The sequence below is a fragment of the Eulemur rufifrons genome, chromosome 5 (assembly GCF_041146395.1).
Source record: "Eulemur rufifrons isolate Redbay chromosome 5, OSU_ERuf_1, whole genome shotgun sequence".
NCBI classification, from domain to species: Eukaryota; Metazoa; Chordata; class Mammalia; order Primates; family Lemuridae; genus Eulemur; species Eulemur rufifrons.
Window position 1 is genome coordinate 44120005 of NC_090987.1, and position 17037 is coordinate 44137041.

Below are 17037 nucleotides of genomic sequence, written 5' to 3' on the forward strand. Positions count from 1 at the left end.
ATACACTTAAATGTTTTAAATAATTAAGAAATCTAAAGACTTCTAAGACCAACACAACACAGAGTTGCCTCTATCTATAGTATCCTCTAAGATAAAAAATGCATGAATACAAATATTGTGATTTCTGCAAAGAATTTTCATCTACTAGAACCCTATAAAGTAAATTTAAATGCTGTATTAACTAGGTTGTGGCACCTGTAAAGTACATGTCCTTATTTCAGCTTTGGAGCTCAATAAACCTGGTTTGAATTCCAGAACTTTTACTTAGCATTGGGTGGCCTCAAAAGTTCCAGTTGTTATCTAACATATGCTGGACCTTTGCATTTGTTATTTCTAGTGCTCACAATAATCCTGCAAAATATCTAGTAATTTCCCCATTTTATAAACAGGAAAATAACAATGAAGTGGTTAAGTCACTCGTTCAAGGTTACAGTTCTAGAAGAGGAGAGAATTCAGATACTAATACAGGCCTTTCCGAATTCAAAGCCTTTCCACAGCACCTGTTTTAACCTCTCCAAACCCCTGACGTCTTCAGCTATAAAATGTGGATAATGATAAAACCTTTGAAGAGATGTTGCGAGAATTCAAAGAGATGACATAAGAAAAAGTGCCTGGCAGATCTCTAGAATTTATCCAGCTTGTATAACTGTACCTTTATGCCCATGCAATATTTGTTCTTCTGTGACTGCCTAATATCACCTAGCAAAAAGACTTCCAGGTCTATACATGTTGTCACAAATGGCAATGTTTCCTGCTTTTTTAAGGCTAATATTCCACTATACACACACACACACACACATGTTCAATGGATATAAAGTTACAGTTACATAAAACAAATAAATGCTGCTGTACAACATAATGCCTATAGTTAAAAATACAGTATTACGCACTTTTTTTAAAAAAAAAAAAAACATAGAACCTGGTCAATAGAAGGTTTGCTCATTTATTCAGCTTACTTATGGAACATCAGCTGTATGCTATGCACCATGGAAGGCTCTGGCATCAGTGTGAAAATGAAGGATGGCAACAGTCTCTGATCCCCAATATTAATTCTTCTCTCCAATAACATACACGCACACACACGCCTCTCCTCGGCCCTCCGTGTGTCTAGACTGTTTTTCAGTCTTGCAATCACTAGCAGAATGCATGAGAGACAAGTTAAAATTCAAATAGGTAGTTTTGGAATTGGTCTCAGTAGGAACTTCATAAGAAGTTATCAAAAGTACATTTGTATGTTAAAAGAATATTCTCTCTTCAATTGTTCTTTTCTTAAATTTTCAAAGAAATTTTACCTGTGATGTGAGTAAAAGCAGCCACGGGTGGATCCTGTCTCCGATTTGATTAGCGATTCGGGAAGCAGTAGCTGGACACTAGCCGGCTCTGTGGCTGGAGAGTCGTGGGCTGCGCTGACAACCGGGCGGGGCGGGAGGGAAGGTGCGGGACCCCCCAGCGAGGACGCGCGGGCCCTGGGCCGACCGCTGGGCGGACAGCAGAGGCTCAGGCTCGGGCGGGCAGTCAGAGCTCCGAGTCCAGCCGTGGAGGCCCCTTCAGTCCGTCAGGAACAGAGCGAGGAGAATGTAAAAGTGGATCTTTTCTTGAGCAATGTGTTTGTCTCTAAACTGAGACTTTCTAGCAAAAAATGCCAACTCCAAGGAGCGATGTAAATGACATCGTAGGAAGACGTGGAGGATAAGAGGAAGGAAATATGTGACGTCGGGGGAGGAGACTTTCAGTGCCCTCAAGCACTGGATCATCTCCAAGACTCATTCCCTAAACACTCCTGGGGTGCTGACTCCGGGCCAAGCCCCGCGCTAAGTACCGTGCACACAACAGGCGAATGCATGGCATGGCCCCGCCCTTGGGAGCTGCTGGGCAGCCCGCCAATCCCGCCTGTCCTTCAGGTTGGCTCGAGACCAATCCCTACTGGGGGCGGGGGCGGGGGTACTCTGATTGGTCGAAACTGGTCATGTGTCTTTCCTTATTGGGAGGGGAAGGGAAGTGTGATAGTTGTTGGTTTTAAACTCTCAAAAAGAGCATATAACCTGGGTAAAGATGATATGTCTAAGGAAGACATGTTGAGAAGACAAAGCATATATCCACTATATTCTTAGCACCTCTGCTATACATTTAATTCTATAGGCTATAATCCTTGCCTTCATGGATCTTTAATCATAAAAAGGAGACAAAATACCTTTAAAAAATTAATCAAAAACCAAAAAACTCTTCAATAGCCAACAGTGCCAACCACATTTTCATTCTCAAGAGTACAGGATCAGAAAGCATTTTAAACTTCTGGCAACGCCTTCTTCAGTTTTTAATTGTCCCAAAATTGTCAGCCTTAGGTCAGGTAGAACAGCCTATTGCAGACACTGACCGTTTTTCACCATATGTGAGAGTATAAATTTCTGATATCCATGTCCGCTTATGATGTAGTTATGGGAAAGACGAGGAAAAGACTCATGGAAAGAAGAACTAGAGAGAATGGGAAAAAAGAGGGGCATGAAAAGGCAAAATAGTATAAGGAAGATATGGATCACTTAGAATTAGAGAAGCCCATATTATAACCTATTTTTTTAAAAAAGGCTAAAAGAAATCCCAGAATTCTATGACCCGTTAATACGACCGAGAAGAGATATTATCTATGACTTCTGTACCGTGGGGAGGATATTTTTTTAGGTAAAGCAAACAATGAGGTTTTTGTCGTTGGTTTTTTTTCCGTCTCTGTAGCCCCATCACCATTGCTATCCTTAAGCAAAGAAGCCTTTTTTGAGTAAAAGTCAGCAGAGCAGCACTTTGCCAGAGAGCATCTGAGAAGATCCAGCGTAAGATAGCAAGATTGTTCAGCCAGAAACAGAGACCAGGCTGCAGAAGGGAGAGAATCAAAACAGAATAGGGCAGAGATTTATCAATTCCACTAATTCCCTAGTATAGGAGGACTGGAGTTAATACCATATGTACATCAATGTCTTTACTGTAGTTAGTTTTGTATACATATGTATGTATTTTTGTTACCTGTTTGCTTAACGTATATAGTTCACATCAAAGTATAAATTCATTTGCTTTTCATCTTTTTTTGTTACCATTATAAAACCTAAATTTAAAAAATCCCTTTGGATACTAGCGCAAAATAACCAGGGAGATTGCAGTGATAATTTCTGTGCCGAGAACCACCCACCTGGGCAGCAAATATCCATTTACTGAAAGAACTTGCGGAAATAAATGAAGGCTGCCCAAATGAAAATAGGCAAAGCTATTTATTCATAGCTTGCTGTAGCAAGGAAGTCAGCCACCGTGACTTGCATTTGACAAAGACTCAAAAGCAGGCAGAGGAATTGAAAAGCTTCATCCTGGAAAAAGGAAAGGCTTCAGATACATTCTGGGTAGACTCTATTGTCATGGGGAAGCTGAGAGCAGGATCACTAGAAGGGGGGTGTCCTACATGATTGTTAAAGGAACATACTTGGCTTTCTCTGGATAGTCTTACATTGGGAGTGGATACAAACATTAAGAAAACTGTCAGTTATTGGCCAAGTCTATGCCTATGCTGTTTGGGGCTAGTTGCTACAGAGGTTGCAGTTTTGCTTCCTGGACTCGTTGCTGCAGGTTGTGATTTGGCTCCCCAGGGTGGCTGCTGCAGGTCGAGGGTCAGAGTTGTATTTTAATATGTGGTCTGGCCATCGTGTGTCTGTATATTCTCGAGCCTTTGGGCAGGCTACAGATCCCCTGCTCAACTGGACTCTTCAGCTGTCCACCTTTATTTCCAAGGATCAGAATACATTTCCACTCAGACAATGATGATTTCTAACTTTTTTTTTTGATGCCAAAATGATCCATCTTTGCCAGTGTGAATTCAATGAAATGAACAAGACAAAGAAATGCTGACGTAAATGAGAGTTGACTGCAAAAGGGAACTATGGCGTCAGGAAATGAATTTGAGGTTAACTCCCAGCAGAAAGTTCCAACTGAATGCTAAGAGAGGCTGGGAGGGTCTAATAGCGACTAGACAGTGGGTACTAGGCTGGAAATCTTAACATTGGACATTGGACATTACCATGGAGATCTTTAGAGTAAATTGCTTTTTCTACACTTTTTATAGGTCAGATATAGTAAGCTTAGTAAATTCATTTTGTGAGAATAGTGGAAATGTGATTAATACCACCTCAATAATACTTGTTTAAATGCATGGTTGCGTAATTACATTTTTTCCTAAGAATTAGGGGAATGCACGAGTGCTGCCCATCCCCAACAGAATCCATTCCTAAATTCTTAATGTGGGGTACAAGTCCTTTCTTATTCTTTTTCTAGCTCCCACCTGCCTCTCAAAGCTTCATCTCGTATAACTCTCTCTTCTGCTTCCCAGCCCCTTTCTCACACATGCACAGAACATGAGCACTAATCATACTAAATTGCTGGCAATCCCTTGAGTACAACATGCCCTGAGTCTCTGAATTTGCAAATGATCTTCCTTCCCATTGAAATTCTCTCTCATTTTCTGTCTGCTTAGTAATGTATTCATCCTTTAAGACTCAGTCTGCTGTGAAACGGTTTTTGTGACTCTGCATATATTGGAAGGAAGGAAGGGAAGAAGGAAGAATGTTTCTCTTGAATGGGTTCCATGCAAAGGTAGCACATGAAAATGTAAATTACCCAGTGGTTTTGAGGAAGAGCTCACGGACTTTGGAGTCAGACAGATTTACAAAATCTGTGATCCTGAGCAGATTGCTTCATCCTTCACTCTCTTCAACTGTAAAATAAGGAAAACAATCCCTGTCTCTTGAGATTGTTGTGGCATAGGCCAAGCACAGGATAGTCACACAGATGGTGCTTAAGTTCTTTCCTTCTCTCTTCCTCACCCAAAGGAGCGGCATTATTAAGGATTAACACTTGTATAATGTGATGTAAATTTTAGAATTTACAAAGGCTTTTTAAACAATTGTCTTATTTCATCTTTTAGTCAATTCTACAAGATAGGTTGCATTTATTATCCTCAGAAAGAGGAACTGAGGTCAGAGAGAAGCTAAATGGCAAAGTCTGGACTCTGGTCCGAGTCCTCCAGTGCCAAATCCCGTATCGCCATTTTAAACTTGTTCCTTTGACCTGAAAGGTCCTGATAATTCCACATTAAAATATTTTTTTACAATGCTTTTATTTAAGTACTTAAAGGTTATCAAAACCTGACTATTAATCATGCTTTGTTTTTACATTACAATGAAACATGAAGCTAACTGGGAGCAAAATCTCAGAAATGAATCAGATTTCATATCAACAATTCTTTTAGGCCTGTAGAGTACAGTGCTTGTTAGTTTTCTTTTTTTTTTTTTTTTTTTTTTTTTTTTTTTTTTGAGACAGAGTGTCGCTTTGTTGCCCAGGCTAGAGTGAGTGCCGTGGCGTCAGCCTAGCTCACAGCAACCTCAAACGCCTGGGCTTAAGCAATCCTACTGCCTCAGCCTCCCGAGTAGCTGGGACTACAGGCATGCGCCACCATGCCCGGCTAATTTTTTTTTCTATATATATTTTAGTTGGCCAGATAATTTCTTTCTATTTTTAGTAGAGACGAGGTCTCGCTCATTGCTCAGGCTGGTCTTGAACTCCTGACCTCGAGCGATCCACCCGCCTCGGCCTCCCAGAGTGCTAGGATTACAGGCGTGAGCCACCGCGCCCGGCCTTGTTAGTTTTCAATTGAAAAAATTTGGTGAGACATCTGAAGTTTCTCATAGTGGGTAAAATGTAATGAGACCCTGTTGTTTGGTAAGGAGGTATATGATGTGCTAAGAATGATAAGCAGTAAGTCACTGAAATGGGGAAAAACTATGCATGTACATTTATGTAGATTTTAACAGATGTTTCTGTGCATTAGATTATTAGGTGCTCTAAATTTTTAAGCTACTTTAATGCAGAACAGCTAAAAACTACCATAATCATGTTACAGAACAAAAGAGCTGTCTTATGCAAAATGGCGAAACACATTAAAAAGTCACATCACACCTCCTCAAGTGCATTATTATAGTTCGATAGTGTATTCATTGGCTGCAGCACTGCTCATCTTAGACCCCTTCTTCCTTCGCATTTCCAGTGAAAATATATCAGACATCTATTGATTGGACCAATTTTCAGAGCACATTAAAATCTTATTTTACAAAATCTTCTCAAAGAAAAGCTCGATACTAAGGAAAACCTACTCAGTCACTAACCATGACTGATCAGGATTCAGGGCTATAGATCCAGCCAATTACATTTATCCTTCATTAATGGCCAGAAGGAGAAGAGCGCTAGAGGCTCCATCCGTCTTCTCTGCAAGTCTTTATTGACAGGGGCTCTGGAAAAATCACTTGTTATTCTGAGCAGGGCCGTACCTAATGTTTATGGAGCCCAAGGCAAGGATACAAATGGAGGCTCATTTCAGTATGTCTAAATATCTTAAAGTTATAATTATCATCAACAAAACTTCCAACAATATAGCTCCCATCACCCTATCTATGCAAATATACTTTTATAACCACAGGGCAGGCCAGGTTTGAATTTTGAATTCTCAGATTCGCATGGTGGTTTGGGAAGAGCAGAGCCTTGCCTGCTCTCTGACTCTTCCCACCTGTGATAGGACCAGTACCGCGAGCATCTTACTGCATGTATAGGATCACCGCAGGCCTCAAGTTCAGGCTCCATCCACAGACTCTTGGACTCTTCTCAGGGTGTACCCCTGGCAGGTCAGTGGAGGTAGGAAGCAATCTCAGTGCCATTTGAATAGGGGATCCCAAGGTTCTAGGGACCTAGGACATGGGGGGTGGTGTGGTTTGCAGATTATCTTGCCCCATAGACTCCTTCCCCTTGAAGAGAATGTGACCAGAAAGGTGAGAGGGAGAGCCCTCAAAAGCACAGGGGCCAGAGCAGAGCCCCTCTTGCTCAGGTTTACATCTCTTTATAACAAAAGCAAACAAATATTGTTTTCTTCCAGCAAAATAGGAGGTATAAATTCTATGTTCTATACCTACAGTCCCCAATCCCTGGGCTGCAGACCTGTGCCAGTCCATGGTCCATTAGGAACTGGGCTGCACAGCGGGAGGTGAACAGCGGGCAAGTGAGCGAAGCTGCATCTGTATTTATAGCTGTCCCCGTCACTCACATCACTGCCTGAGCTCCGCCTCCTAGCCCTGGGAGCGGCTGCAAAGACAGATTATCATTAGCAAAGAGGTTTGACTGCACAAAGACCATAATAAATCAATTGCTTGCAGACTCAGATCAAAACCCTATCAGTGACTGGCAAGTAACAATGTAATAATAATAGAAATAAAGTGTACAATAAACGTAATGCACTTGAATCATCCCAAAACCGTCTGACCCCACCATCAGTCTATGAAAAAATTATCTTCCCTGAAACCAGTCCCTGGTGCCAAAAAGGTTGGGGAGTGCTGTTCTATACCACTGTAGGGTGACTAAAGTTAACAATAATATACAGTTTCGAATAGCTAAAAAGATAATATTGAATTTTTCCGACACAAAGAAATGATAAATACTTGAGATGATGGATATGCTAATTACCCTAATCTGATCACTATACATTATATGTACTGAAACATCACTATGTACTCCATAACCATGTACAATTATTTTATGTCAATAAAATTAAACTAAAACTTTTTAAAATAAAAATAAAAAAATTAAAAGTATGCTTATTGGGAAGGAAGAAATAAAACTGTCTTTGTTTGCAGATGACATGATTGTCTACATACAAAATACAAAAAAAAGAATCAACAAAAAAAGTCCTACACAAAAGGCCCAGAATAGCCAACACAACATTGAAGGAGAAGAACAGAATTGGAGGATTGACACTACCTAATTTCAAGACTTACTATACAGCTACAGTAATCAAGACAGTGTAATAGTGGCAAAAAAAAAAAAATAGACAAATAGATGAATGGAACAGAATAGAGAACCCAGAAGTAGTCCCACGTAAACACAGTCAACTTGTTTTTGACAAAGAAGCAAAGACAATAACGGTGAAGAAAAGATGATCTTTTCAACAAATGGTGCTGGAACAAGTGCTCATCTCTATTCAAAATAATGAATCTAGACACAGACCTTACACCTTTCACAAATATTAACTCAAAATGGATCACAGAGCTAAATGTAAAATGCAAAACTTTAAAACTCCTGGAAGATAACATAGGATAAAATATAGATGACCTTTGATTTGGCAATGAGTTTTTATTAGTATATACAACACCAAAAGTGTAATCTACAATAATTGAAAGAAATAATTGATGTTGGACTTCATCAAAATTTAAATTTTTTACTGTGTTAAAGAGAAAAGCCAGAGACTAGGAGATAATGGTCAAAAAAGACATATCTGATAAAGGACTTTTGTCCAAATACACATTGAACTATTAAAACAACAATAAGAAAACAAACAACCTGATTAAAAAATGGACCAAAGACCTTAACAGACACCTCACTAAAGAAGATATACAGACGCCAAGCATATTAAATGATGTTCCATAACATATATCATCAGGCAAATGCAAATTAAAACAACAGTGAGATACCACTACACCTCTATTAGAATGTCCAAAATCCAAAACACTGACACTAAATGCTGATGAGAATGTGAAGCAACAGGAGCTCTCATTCACTGCTGGTGGAAATGAAAAATGGTACAGCCACTTGGGAAGACAGTTTGGCAGTTTCTCACAAACCTTAACAAACTCTTACCTTACAATCCAGCAATTGCACTCTTGAGTATTTACCCAAAGGAGTTGAACACATGTCCACACAAAAACTTGCACATGAATGTTTATAGCAACTTTATTCACAATTGCCAAAGCTTGGAAGCAACCAAGACATCCTCCAGTGGCTGGATGGATAAATAAACTGTGGTGCATCCAGACAATTAGAATATTATTTAACATGAAAAATAAATGCGTCATCAAGTCAAGAAAAGACAAAGAAAATCCTTAAATGCATATTACTAAGTGAAGAAAGTCAATCTGAAAAGGCTGCATGCTGTATGATTCCAACTATATGACATTCTGAAAAAGGTAAAAACATTAAAACAGTCATAAAACATCCAGTCAAAATCATTTATAAAGAGAATCAAATCAGTCAAAACTATCAATAAAGAGAAAATCTTCAAAGCATTGAGAGAAAAGTGACACATTACATAGAGAGGAACAAAGATAAGGAAGACAGAAGATTTCCCATCAGAAACAATACAGGCACGAAGACAACAGACCAACATCTTTAAAGTACTAAAGAAAACCTGTCACTCTATCATTTGATAGGCATGGAATGTGTCTGTCAAAAACAAAAACAAGTAACAGAAATAATTCATCACCCGCAGACTCACACTATAAAATATGGTAAAGAAAATTCTTCATGTAAAAGTAATACCAAATGAAAATATGAATCTAAACAAAGGAAGTAAGACATGAAAAATGTCTATTTGGGTAAATATATGTTTTTTCTTATAATTTAAATCTTTTTACAACAGAAATAATGACAATATAGTATGCAGTTTATAACATGTTAAAAGTATAATAAATTGCATGACAACAAATATTATTATATAAAGGTCAGGAAAGGAGAAAGGGAAATATAGTAAATTTTATATAATATACATCAAATGGGACAATATCACTTGAAGGTAGACTATGATAAATTAAACATGTTTACTATAACCAACCACTGAAATAATTTACCTAAACCAACCGCTGAAATAATAAAACATCATTATAGAATTATAGCTAGTAAATCAATAAAGAAGGAAAAAAATTGGATTATAAAAAATAATCCAAAAGAAAGCAGAAAAAGAAGAAAAGGAGAACAAAAACAGCTGGAATGAATAGAAAACAAATAGCAAGATAGACTTAAGCCCAATCATATCAATAATCACATTAAATATAAATGGTCTAAACATGCCAATTAAAAGGCAGAATTTGTCAGATTAGATTTTAAAAAGCAAGACACAACGACTTGCTGCCTATAAGAAACACATTACAGGCAGCTCATGTCTGTAATCCCAGCACTTTTGGGGCCCTAGATGGGATGGCTGCTCAAGGCCAGGAGCTTGAGACCAGTTTAGGCAACAGAAATTGAAGACCAGCCTGGGCAACATAGCAAGACCCCATCTCTAAAAAAAACAAAAATCACATTTAAATGTAAAAACATAAATAGGATAAAAGTGAAAGGATGGAAAATGATAGATTATGTTAACATTAATGTTTTTAAAAACTTAAGTGACTATGTAATATCACAAATAAGCAGATAAGTGAAAAGGTAAGAACAGATAAGACAGGAATCAATTTTTTCAGAAATCAATTTTGATGGTTCATTTTTTTTTTAATAAATAGATATACAATCAGAAATTTCTACATTCCTGTGTATTCTACTCTTGGTTCTGACTATTTCCTCATTCATCCCATCTTTTCTGCATGAACAAATATTATCAAGTATAGTCCATGGCTACTTAGAGGTATGGTAAGCTGCAGCCTTCTTCATCACCTTAATGTGGAAAATTTCGTCTTTCAATCTTCACCTTGGATCTGTTGCTGAAGGAGTGCAAGATTCCAAGCCACAAACCCCTCCACCACCAGTCTTACTTTCTATTAGAAAGGAAGAATTGGATTTAATTTCCAACTAGAACCACTGGGGAGAAGTAGGGGGGCAGAACTTAAAAGTGAAAAACTTTTTAAAGTACTAAACTCTAGATATTAACACTCCTGATTTACTGGACTTCCACTCTGTGTATGTACCACGTATCCTCACATGCTCTGCTCCCCAGCCTGTGACTATTCGGGAAGAACATGGAGATCATTCCACTCGGCAGCCCACTGGCTCACTGCTCCTCAAACACGGCCCATGAGCAGCAGAACTTTTTTGCTCCTGGCAAAACGACTCTCTAGGTACTTTAGGGAACAGATCACTAATTAGATTCTCTCTTGACATTCCTTGTAAAGTTGAAGAGGGGCCCACCAAGCAGTTAGACCCACCCTGGAAAATATATGAGATGTGTTTTTATGATGTGCCTCTCAAGTCCAGCTGTTTTATTATTTATTGTTTCAGTCTGGATTTTCTGATTGGTTGAATGTAACTGGATGGGACAGACTAAATGAGTGACAAAGATGCAGCATTTACTCTGGGAACCCTGCCTATATAACTGTTTAATAATTTAATTTGTAGATTGCTAAATTATTTAAATCCCAGGAAGGGTAGAAGGTTCTGAAACTTTTGCTTCCACTGGGCTTTTTAACCCAAAGAATCAAATGAGAATTTTGTAAGACAAACAATAGTGACTTTGTGAGTTTTTCTGGTGCTTCATTTAGCAAGGTTTTAAAAGTTCAGGCATTTCCACAGTTTGCAGGTATCAAATATTGATAAGAAGAAGAAAGCCCACATGCCTCGTAGGTAGAAATGGACAGGAGGTCTGTAAGTCTGTCTGTCTCTGCTCCATTTCTATTTCTTGATGGACTGACTAGTTGCAGGGCATCCCTCTGGGGAGGGCAGCTATACTGACAAAATGAAAAAAAAATTAGTTGCTTTCATTTATTTACACAATTCGCCATGGGAATTCCAGCAAGCAAATACAATAATAACTTGATAAGCAAATTATTCTCTACATCTCATTTCCATTTCCTCTAAAGAAATTTCACAGAGGAATGTGTTCCCTATTATCCTAAAATCATAAAACAGTAAAACGTCCATTTCTGGTGGATTCCTTGCCACCTTTTATTTTTTTTATGGGACAATGGCACTTTGCTTGGACAGATGTGATTTAGGTATCCTGGCACAATTGCAAATCAGATTCAGACCAACTAGTTGTAAACCAAATAGCCAGATGATAGAATGTGTTATTAAGTATTTATAAAGTAATCTGGGAGACTATGCAGCTGGTCCCCTGCTCCTTAATAGATGTTAGAGTTGCCAATATATTTCCCTGATTGATTACATGAATTTCCTTGTTACAGTGGTGTATTAGAAAACAGGATTCTAATCACCTGGTGCTTTTTCTCAGAAAAAACTGTCATTCTAGAATAAAAGTGATGCCTGTTTTCATACTGACAGCAGAAATAGCATTTGTTCCAGAGAAATTCTAAATAGATATATATTCATATATAGATTATATTCTAGAATTACTTAATTAGAGTTGCCTCATTAAGATCTCTGTTTGAAACAAAATCATGTTATCAGTAAATCACTATATTCAAGTTATACATCTAGTTATTCTTTAATATGTTAGGAAGATACCTTTGGGTTTTTCCCCAAATATGTCAGCTTGTTTTCCCTAACATACTGCATAAACTCAAATGAATGAATAGAATTACGTAAGGCTTTTCAGATAAATTTACTTTGAAGCTGAGAATATATCCAAAACATGTTAGTTCAAAGCTGAACAGTCTTGGAAAGTTCTAGTGACTATAAATAGAATTTCTAAATTGAAAATGTCATTTCAACTTTCTCCTCCACCTCACTGCTGTGATTCTAATAATTGCTCTTGTTGCCTTAATTTCCTTTAGTACAGCATGACCATTTCCTAGGATTATTGAGTACTGTGTGATCTTTTTCAGTAGCGTCATATGAGGATTAGCTGGTAGAGAAAGAAGCATATTTATACTATGAATAATTTGGCATTAGATGACCTTTAAAAACCACTGGTTGGCTTTCTAAGACACCAACACCCCCAGTAGCAATGTTATTCTTGAAGCCACTTCAAGGTTCATTCCAGTGGTCATTTTCCATTGCACCCATTGATATTATATAATCTCTACACAGTAACGTCAAGGTGGGTGGTCTACAACCACAATTATTAATTATTCCAACATATTTCTATGCAGATTTAAACACAGACATGAAATTCAGGATCTTGATTGGTACCATAAAAATAATCAAATCAAATCATTTCATTTGGCAAAGCAGCAAGCGAAGACAAATAAGTTTCTCAAAATCACAGGGCCATTTGGTTGCAGAATCCAGAATACAGCAGGAGTCTCCTATGTCTCAGATCGGCACTAGATAGGCCACAATTGATGGCTTTGACTGACACTTACAGAATAAATTGTTCTGGAAACATTCTGCTACCATGACTATAGCATTAGCCTGAGTCTACAGTAAAAACAAGCACACACACAAATAAATTTTTAAATCACAGAGAAACAAGAATAGAAATATTCATCATTTATTTCTTGTCAGCCCACATTTTTATTCTAGAAATACAGAAATGTTCATTAATAATTCCTATACACCAACTAAACTCCCCCCCAAAAAAACCAGACCAAACAGCTGGTATTTAAGTCTGTTGCTATGTATCTCTGAATCAGAAATGAGGACTCTTGAATTGACTAACAAAAAGAATTTGTCTGAAAAGTCTGAGCCTTATTACTCCACCTAGAGAGGAGGCCACAGTGTCGCATATCTATGGAAAAGATACGAATAAAACATTACACAGGAATAAGATATATTAATCTCCCCTTACTCACAACCATACCAAGTCAATCAAGAATTTCTTCTTCAGGTATATTTTCAGCGGATTTTAAAAACCTACAGCATGAGAACAGGAGGACCAAGCAGAGTTGAATAATTCATTTGAATAAAATCTACCTACCCACTAATTCTCAGCAATGTCTATGGGATCATTTGTGTTTCTGAGTGCTCTAAGTTCACGCACCAGTAATACAATATGCACTTTTTTAGGGTGGCCTCGTCTCTTTTGAATTCTCTAGGCCTATGCTCTCAGGCACAATGCCAATATCTGAATCTTTTTTTTAAGATGAACTTCCCCTTGTCCCATCTCTTAAAAGATGACTTGATCCATTAGTTTATTGCAGATATCAACGCCACCCAGCATTCCCTTCTTCATCAACGCAATTCTTCAGCTCCAAATACGTCTGTTTGCGTCTGAAAATGCACCTGCTGCCTCCCAGTGCTGCCCTGGGTGTCCTATCACCCTCCTCTCTCTACCTGGTCCCCACCTTCACCTTCGTTCATTCAACAACTATTTCTCTTCAATCACTCCATGGGTTCTCTCCCCTCAGCCCAAAAACTTGTTCTAAATGGAACACAATCTTTACTTGACTGTAAAGCCTTTTCAGGTGCTTTTCCTGACTTTTCCAGGCAAACTGAATACCATGAAAAGGTATATTAGAATGCCTCGTGTCAGGGGCAAGTGTTCAAAATATATCATATCTTAAAGGCAAGTACAAAACAATACAGCCAGCATGATTCCAATTTGTGAAAATGTATGTATGTCATAAAAGAGTGTGCACATACACATTTAAACAAAGACAGAAAGGTTTCTCTGGGCAATAAAATTATGTATGATTTGTGTGTGTGTGTGTGTGTGTGTGTGTTTTCTAAATTTTCAGAATTTTCTCCTATGAAGATATAATGCCTTTTCAATGGAAAAACCTCAAAATGAAGGTTATGGATGGTTTTACTGAATGAACTTCTGCGCTATGTTTTGTTTCACGAAGCAACAGGAATCTCCAGGGCACTTTCCTTTAGCGCTGGGGACTCTGCAATCCCAGGTCCTGCCTTTCTTGTTCATCTCTCTCTCTCTTCTTTTTCACCAAGTGGGGACATCCCCAACTGTGCAGTCCTCGATTCTGCTCCTGTCATTCCTCACTGACCTGTAGAGAACACCAGAATTCTTTATATCTTCAGCTGTCTCTTCTATCCATTCTAAACATTCATTTCCAGCCCTGGACTATGGATATTCTCCTTGAATGCTGCAGCCTTGCGTCAAATTCAACATCCCCAAAACCAAGCCAATCACTACCCTCTTACCCCAATCAGTTCTCTTCGTAACCTCCCCTACTTGTGCCAATGATATCATTCATCTCCCAAAGATTATCACCGATGCCTCTCTCCCTTTCCCCTGTGCATTTAGCCAAGGGTTATGCATTTTTCTGCTCCTTTTTGGAATAGTTTCTTACTTCTTTCTTTCTGTTACTGCTACCACTCTCTCAACGTGGGCCTATCACTGTGCTTAGACTGCTGAAATCGCCTCCTCACCATTCTTCACCACCGTATCCTCTGCTCCCTGCCTCCCAAATATAAGCTATGTCAGCAGAGACTGAAGGCTCACATCATTGCTTAATTCTAAATTTACAATGGAATTATCCTTTTTTTTTTTTTTTTTTGAGCAGAGTTACAACCTCTTACGGAAAGGGAAGGAAATAAAGCAACCTATTCAGATAACCCCAACTAAAATGCACTAAAAAGTATTCTTGTTTCCAGGTGAAATGCAAAAGAAGTTTCACATATCATTTATCCAGGCTTTATTCCAAAATTTTCTGTAACATGTTATACATAATGTCCCAACTTATATTTTTGGTTACAAAGAACTAAATGTGTTTTTTCTTTTGGCTGTTTACTGTTTATAGTCTTCCTACTGAGGATGATCAAGGTAGCCAGAACCACAAAAATGTCACTCAGTCATAAGTGACAATCTGCCTAATTTACTATAGTTCATATTCATAAGCATGCTCCGAAAGAAACATGCATCCTAAAATGTGCACATTTCTGAGATGGTTTTTCTAGCAAGAGCAGATGTGGATATGATTGAAAACTATGGTTAATCTGATACACAATAGTTTTTTAAGAGGGGGATAAAAGTAACTCCTTGATTCACTGGAATTATTTTATTCACTCATCAGTTCAACAGAGACAGTACTATTAAATATCAAATACATACTCTTCAAAAAAGAATGCGGAATCAGGCTCCACTCCACCCTGTGGTATCAGCTTCTGCATTTTAACAAGCCCGTCAGGTGACTCATATGTTCACTGAGGTTTGCAAAGCACTGACTTATTTGTCCAAGGACGCCCCCTCGTCCAAAGCGCCCTTTCTTCACTAGCCAAATCCTCCTGGCCCAGGGCCGTCTTCTCCTGAGGCTGTTTCACTCCAGCTCACCTGCTCTCGTCCTTTACAGACGCCTGTTGCAAGTTTTTTCTCATTTTGGTGCTTAATTGTCTATTTATCTTTTCTCAGAACGTGTCAGCCTTCCCCAGCCAGAATGTAATTGCCTGAGCAAAGGCTTGATTTGCTTCCCCCCATACACCTGGATAGATGATAAATGTTTATGGATCAAATATATTGGTTCAGTACTTTCTGGGCTGAAATTCACTAAAGTGTTTTCACATTTTAGAAATATTTGATTTTATTTCTGTCATAGCCAACTGTCTTTTCTAAGCTTATTCTGTGCCTCAGAAGAATTCAGATATGTATTTTTCTCCCTCCATAAAGTGATGGAAACATTTTTACTTATAGCAGATTCCCCTAAGATATAATTGCTAATATTCATTCATTTTTGTCTGTGTTCCAATTTTTGATTCACTGCGTTTAGACCTTGCCTCTCAGCTTTGAAATGTGTGCTGTGGTTTCCCAGCACCATTTTTCAGATGGAGAAAGTGAGGCACAGAGGGATTAAGGATCTTGCTAAGGTCACACAGTGGTAAGTGGTAGAGCCGGGCTGGGAACCCATAATGATTCTTAGCCATCAGGTATACAGTCGACTTAACATGCCTGTGTAATTAACATGTACTGCTGACCCCAATTAATCAGAGTACAGGGAAAAGTCAGGAGATGTGAAGATTACAGGATGCCTATAAGACATTTGATTCCTTGAGAAATTAAATAGGTATGGAAAAGACTCCAGTTTGGGAGTGTGATGTAATTCTTCTCCCTCACTGTTTACACAGCACATGAATCTGTAACAACAACTCCCATCACTTTTAATGCAACTCTGGAAGAGTTAAATGGTAATCACTTATTTCCAACCTTCAGAATCTCTTCTTATTTGGACATGTGTCAAGTTTCTTGCCTTCAGATAATTGATCTTTTACAGAAAATCTTTTTTTTTTTTTTTTCTGAGAAACCTATAACAGGATAGTGATTGAATTTAAATACCCTATGGCAATGTTGTGATTGCCAGGCAATCTAAAGTAACCCAAATCTTTAATAACAAAATTTAAGTGAGTAAGAAAAAGGTGCAAAGGAACAACCCAAACAACATCATCACATGCAAAGCATTACTGAAGTAGCAATTT